Source organism: Erithacus rubecula (genome assembly GCF_903797595.1).
Source record: "Erithacus rubecula genome assembly, chromosome: 13".
Lineage (NCBI taxonomy): Eukaryota > Metazoa > Chordata > Aves > Passeriformes > Muscicapidae > Erithacus > Erithacus rubecula.
Genome location: NC_136665.1, coordinates 746,034 through 753,164, shown reverse-complemented (window position 1 = coordinate 753,164; position 7,131 = coordinate 746,034). Strand labels below are relative to the sequence as shown.

Genomic DNA, 7,131 nt, shown 5'->3' with positions numbered 1-7,131 from the left:
GCTATAAACCTCTGCACACATCAGTGAGCTGGGCTGGAACATCTGTCTGAGGGTCAGCAGGGTGTTCTTGGAGAGCCTGGAAATACGCTTGGGAAGTCTAAGTTGTGGTTTTCAAGGTACTCGCATATTTTTGGCAGTGTTCTTTGTCTGTCTCATTAGCCACATTAGTACATTTACACCTAGAATTAGTGTCCCTAGTATACAAATGACTTAAACACTAGCAGGGTTTACATACTTTTAATTTACATTTTATTAAAGGTAAAGACAGGTTTGGGAAATTTGTGGAAATGCTGAAAGAATTCTGTTGCTCCTTTCTGCTAAGCTGAAGGAGGTGTCAGCATAGGAGACACGAGGCTTTTTTCTTAAAATGTGTCAGTCTCATTAGTACTGAAGTGTATTAAATATGTCTTGATTTTTGGCAGCATAACATTCCTACAACTATATTGATTTATAAATTTAAAAATTAAGGTTGTGTGATTCTTCCTTCTGTCTTCCTCTAAAAGATCTGAATAGGGTTTCCCTGTATCTGCCTGCGAGAAAATGTTATTAAAATTCACAAAGTTTCATTTTTGAAATGAACTGCAGAGCACATGTTAAGTGTTCAGTCCTACAGAGTGAGATTTGTGCCTTTGCCATCAATTATCATTCTCACGTGTTTAGGGTTTGGCTGGCTTGGGGTTGGAAGGCTGAGTGTGGCTGTGATCACACCATGTGATCTGTTCCCAAAATTTGTGTTTATCGTTACATAATTACATTAATAAACAATCTTTTGCATGCTTCACAAAGAATTTGTAAAATTCACAGAAGAAAGCACAAAGCTTTCTTTGTTTTGTTGCAAAGATGCAACCACAAAGGCATGAAAATAAATGCTGGCTTTGCTCATTTTTTGTCAGAAATAAGGAAGAAATTGAGGTTTTCACCACATGTCCTTGGTTGGGCTCGTGGTGTGACTGCACAAACACTTGTGCCTGTGCAGTGCTGCAGAGGGGGCAAGGCTGTTTCTGTCACAAGCTGAGCAGGGACAACCCCTCAGGACCATGGCACAGAGAAATCCATGCTCCTGGAATGCTCAGAAATGCTGTGTTTTGAATGATACGAGGTTTTTACTTCAAGAATGAGCCAAAACCAACAGAAAACTCTGTGAGGCTGTCCATGAGGTGCAGGCCCCCAGATACAGAGACAGGTTTTCTGAATATTTGCTGATTCCAGCCAAGCTGGTAACTGAATAACTGTATGGGGATAATCCATAAAGTGGAATATGAAACCTTTAAACTTTTGCCTTCATTTTTTCGTCCAAATTGCTCAGGGTGCTTTCTTCCCTTGCACAAGCACCAGATTTTGCAGCCTTACAGTGCTTTAGGGGAGAGAGGGACATTTTATCTGGGCAGACAGTGCCAGGACAGGGGATAACGATTTTAAACTATCAAAGATGGGTTTAGGCTAGATATAAAGAAGAAATTCTTCCCTCTGGGGTGGGCAGGCCCTGGTACAGGGTGCCCAGAGAAGCTGTGGCTGTCCCTGGATCCCTGGCAGTGTCCAAGGCCAGGTTGGACACTGGGGTTTGGAGCAGCCTGGGACAGTGGAAAGTGTCCCTGCCCATGGCAGGGATAGAACTGCACAGTCTTTAAATGTCCCTTCCATCCCAAATCATTCTGTGATTCCATTATTCTGTGATTTGAACACTTTATTCCACTTTTTTGTTTCCTGCCACCGCACTCGCTCCCAGGGGATAGCAGTGTTCTTTTCCAGCATAAATACAGCTTTTAGAGAGATGATTCAGGTTTTCCCTGGGAGCCTTTCATTTGCACTGTTTATGCAGACACATCATGCATTGCACTGTATCTCTCTTGTTTGCCATGAACATCAGCATGGTGGGAAAACAACAAAAGACTCTGAGGGATAATCAGCAGATGTAAGGAAACAATGCCAGCAACAGGAGAAAGTAGCTGGAGAGGCTGCTCTGCTGGGGCTGAACATGTCCTCAGTGGGATGTGGCAATGCTGCTGTGAACGTGGAGAGGATCCCAGGTGAAAGCAGGTTTGTGTGCAGAGTCACTGGAGCTGGTGGACCTTATAGATACTGAGTAATCTGCTGGAACTCTCACCTTTCCTGGGAACAATAAACTATCCCTACAGCCACAGGTTTTCTCAGGAATCTAGCCTGGGCAGGATGTTGGTGACATCTCCTGTCTCCCAGCACCCAGCAGTGCGAGGATGGAAACCCTCCCTGACCCCTGGCTGTAGTGTCACAGCAGGACTGGTCCTGCTTTCTGTAATGACCATTTCATATCCTTTCATTTGGTTTTGTGTGGATTTGGTTCCTATTTCTCTTAAAATATGCAAGTGTGTCTCTGCCAAGTTACCAGCGTTCTCATGATTATGTAGAATTTTCTTGTTCTCACAACTTTTTTTCCCCCCTTGACCTTTTTTATGAACATTTGTATTGAGTTTCCTTTTACTCACCTTTTTGGTCTTTATTTGATTCACAGTTGTTAACTTCAAGACCTTGAATCTCTGCTTTGGCCTTTACACCTTTGATAGTTTACTAAGCCAAGCGAGAGTTTGTTCTCACAAAAGGGTAGATGTTTCTGTAGTTTACCTTCCCCACACTTGACATTAATGTAATTTTTATAATTATGAGCTAATAATCACCCCATGTTTTACATCAGCATAGGTAAAGTAATGGGAAAATACCTGAATGTTTTCAGCTTCAGGTGGCTGTACTTCAAAATAAGGATAAAAAAAATTTGATGAAGAAATTTGGAAGTCTGCAGCTTTGACTAGGGTGAATTCTTTCTCAAATGAGGGAATTCGGGAATTTCGAGACCCTCTTCTCCCCCCTGTGCATGTTGTGTGTTCTCCTTGCAGAAGGATGTTAACACACCAACATTGCAGGAGAGGAAGGTGTAACCTACTGCGTTTACTTCAGGAATCTGCTTTCATCATTCACCTGGATGTAACTGTTTGGCTTTCTAAAATGAATACTTAAATATTTTGCAGTTACAGAGCTTATGGTGGTTGAAGGCATATATTGCAAAAGTGGAGTGTTCAAATTTTAAAACAGATTTGTTTTGGCTGTCAGCTTGTCTACCATCCATGGAAATCTGTGCCAGTAAAAACATGTGGAAGCTGTCTGTCCAGAGGGTGAACTGAAGAGCCTGTGCAGTCATGCTGGAACAACGTGGCCACTTGGTTCCTTGGAGACATGAGCAGCACGATGTGAAGGACCCACTTAGTCACAACCAGCTCTTCTGGAAGTGACTTCTCTGACTCCACAGAGTGATTTTGTTTTTAATAAAAAAATACAGTGCCTTAATTGTAATTGCACTTGAGGAAACTGCATTTGATTCAGGGATATTATGGAAGCAATAAAGAGATTTAAAATAAATCAGCAGTTTTCTGGCAATTATTTGCTCAGCTCAACTATTAATATTGGTTTGTTTGCCAGAACATGATCAAAAACACTTGGCAGGCAAGACTTGGTCAGGAAAGTGAGCCAGTAAAATTGAGCTGTCATCTAAGTACATACAGAAAAACTGTTCACTTGGCATGAAAAACAGACTGTTTACAGAAATAATAAACATGCCCTCGAAAATTATGTTCCTTCTCTCTAAAATCACGGAAGGTCACAAGACTTTGACCTTACAGAAGGAGCATAACACTTTATGAGACTCCTGTCAAAGCACATGATAAAAAATAAATACACTGCAATAAAGAAGTGTCAAGCTGATGGCTCAAATGTGCCTTCCTGCCGTATCCTGTCTCCTTCCTGCTGGATGTGGGGTTGCTGCTGCCAGGCGAAGTTGGAGGGGAGGGCAAACCCACCGTTCTCCTGACATAGCACTCCGTGTAATTAACTTGTGTTTCATCTCCCAAGTAAACCTTGCAAACAACAAGACATGTCAGAGTGAAATAAAAGTTATTGAAAAGATTAATTTGCCAAAGCCCTTCTGGTGATTCAGCTGCTGGATAGAGCCCCAGATGCTGGGTGTCCAGGAGGAGTATGCTGATTTGGCCACGGCTTGGTGCTTTCTCTGAGCCCTGAGGATGGAGCAGTGAGCTCTCAGGAAGGATGGTGGCTGGCTACATCTGGAGGAGCTGTTCACCCCCTGGCCAGCTGTCTCGAGGGCAGTGCTCTCATCTGTTTGCTCCTCAGGACTTTCAGGTTCACTCTTTCTGTGGATTCCTCCTTCTGCCCCATAAAGCTGTTGGCTTAAGTGCTCCAGTATGAACTCTAGGCGTGAGAAGGAGACCCAGCACTCATTCTTGCACCCCAGGGAACTGAGGTTATTTGGTGGAAGAAGAGGAGGCTCAGGGTCCCTCATCACTTTCTGTATCTGCCTGAAAGGAGGTTGTGCTCAAGTGGGTGTCAGCCTCTTCTCCCAGGCAGCAAGCGACAGGACAAGGCAAAGCACCCTCAGAGTGCACTGAGGAAGTTTAGATTGGGTATTACAAAAAGTTTCTTCACCAAAAGGCAGGTCAGGTTGTGACACAGGAAAATGGTAGTGGAAGGGTTGAACAAAATGTGTAGCTGTGGCAATGGGGGATGTGGTTTAGTGGCAGCGCTGGGTGAACTGTTGGCATCAATGTTCTTCTTCCAGCCCCGGTGGTTCTGAGTCTTCCCTCCGCTCATTCCCCGCACAGCCATTACCTGTATACTCCTCCTGCTCCCTCTGCCGGTGTCGGCTCCCACTCTGAGCGCCGCAGGGGCACAGTCAAGGGCGTCTGCAGCTCAGCTGCAGCAGGGGCCGGAGCAGCGAGGGCTGCAGGGCCAGGGAAGCATCAGCCCGGGTCTGCCCACAAAGACATGGGTGTCTCACTGAGCAAGATAAAAAAAAGAAACTCAAGAAGCTTCCGTTCTGTTTTTTGAGGGCAGTTCAGACTCCTAGTCAGCACTGTGTGCTTCCTGGAGATGTTACGGGCTGACATGATGTCGTACAGCCGTTCTCCCTTCTTCCAGCATCCCTGGAGTTCAGAGGGAGCAGAAGAATTTCTATGCTGCCTTCCTCACTTGCCAGGGTCCTCCTCTCACACACACGGCACGAATCTAGCCAGATGAGCTGCATTTTGGAAGTCCCTCAGTAGTGCTTATACACGTGCAGAACATAAAAGATACTTACATTTATAAAGCTTGAACTCTCTGCATGCTGAGGGTGAGTGTGCAAGTATTTGGCCTTGGGTCTGAATGCCCCAGCCCCACAAAACAGTTTAATCCAGAAAAAACAATCAAAAAAACCCTTCATTTGCTGGCAGCTTAGATTCTGTTTAGTTATAACTCACAACCTCAAAACATATGAATTAAGTTTAATTGTTAATAAATTATACAGCACACAGCACATACTGTTGTAATCTGTGCTGCACATATCTATATGAAGTATTAATACCAATGTTTAAACAAAATACAAAGTCACCACAGGGAGCCTTAAACTTCAGCTATATAGTTTTGCTGAACTATTTTAGCTATAGATGTGATTTTTCACCCTTCTACCCTCATATGGTATTAATTCAATTGTTTTAGATGTTATACATGCATAAGAACTAGAAGGGATTTCCTCAAACAACAAACACTGAGGATAAAAAGGTCGATGTTTATAAAAATGTCAAACTCCAAGGCTCTTCCATGAGTTGTTAGAGGGTTGCTCTCAGTGAAGTCTCAGAGCCAGCCATTCAAGAGTCCTCCAGTGAGGGAAGCAAATAGCGAGTTTCCACTCCTGAGTCAGTGGTCCGGTCCCTCAACAGAGCACCAGCAGCAGGAGTGCTGAAGGGAGAGCAGGGAAATTTGGACATGGTTTAAAAGATCCCAAAAGTTCTTGTTCACACTGGTGTTGGGTTTGTGCGTAGGAGCACCTGGAAGCAGCTCCCACACGGTGCTGTGTTCCTTCCTGCAGTGTTCTGTGCCTGCCAGGTGCTGAAAGGGACCTCCCTGTCACAGCTAAGCTGCTGCTCTTCCACAGCAGGGGAGGCAGGCAAGAAGTCTTCAAGAGACATTGCCTTTACCTGGTTGAAAGAGGTTTATGTATGTCTCTGCTCTTTGCTTGCAGCTCTAAGCATGCTCTGGAAGGCAATGCTCTGTCACCTCTGGCTTGCGGTGGGACAGTTTTGGGGTCACTGGGCCATGTTCCCTGGGGAGCCTGTTCAGTGCCCCAGCATCTCTTCCTGGCACCCACCCCAGCTCTGTCTGACACAGCTCTGCCATTCCCTCAGCTCCTGTCCCTGTCACAGAGAGAGCAACTGCTGGCTGTGCAGAAAGTATTGGTGCTGCTGCTTATGTACCAAACTTGCAGCCCCCTCCAGCACCTGCACATAACTGGCTCCAGGAGCTCCAGATCCCTCCTGCTCCGGGCAGCTCAGCACTGGGTTCAGCACTGCAGCATCCCTGGGCTGGGAAGAGAGGCAGCACTGCTGGCAGTGCTCCCCCTCAGTATTCCCTGCTCCTCTTGCCCTCTGCACTCACGCTCTTCCTGCTCTGCAGATCCCTGCTGTGGGTGTCTTCATGGCAAGCCAGGGAGCTGCTCTCAGCATGTATCTAGCAGCGAATGGATGCCCACCCATCCCCCTCTGCCTGTGGCCCCACCAAGTCCTGGCTGCTGGGCAAAGCTGCTCTGGGAGCAGGGAGCCCACAACACACCCTGACCCACAGCACTGGGAGCAGGGACACCATAACACACCCTGAGCCAGAGCACTGGGAACAGGGACACCATAACACACCCTGAGCCAGAGCACTGGGAGCAGGGACACCATAACACACCCTGAGCCCAGAGCACTGGGAACAGGGACACCACAACACACCCTGAGTCCAGAGCACTGGGAACAGGGACACCACAACACACCCTGAGCCCAGGGCACTGGGAACAGGGACACCACAACACACCCTGAGTCCAGAGCACTGGGAACAGGGACACCACAACACACCCTGAGCCCAGAGCACTGGGAACAGGGACACCACAACACACCCTGAGCCCAGGGCACTGGGAACAGGACCCTGCCACACAGCTTGAGGGACTCCCTCTGACCTCGGTCCTGCGACACTCGGAGGACACCTGGGGACAACCTCTGCTGTCTGCGCTCCGTCCCGCCGCCGCCAGGGGGCGCTGGCACCCCGGGTCACGGCACAGGGGATGGGGACGGGAAC

At 47.0% G+C, this 7,131-nt stretch overlaps 1 protein-coding gene across 1 annotated transcript in view; it reads right to left on the bottom strand.

The window, feature by feature from the left end:
• Positions 1 to 7,131, bottom strand: part of WNT7A (Wnt family member 7A) — a 204,354-nt gene that overhangs the window by 146,903 nt on the left and 50,320 nt on the right. The window lies entirely within an intron of this gene.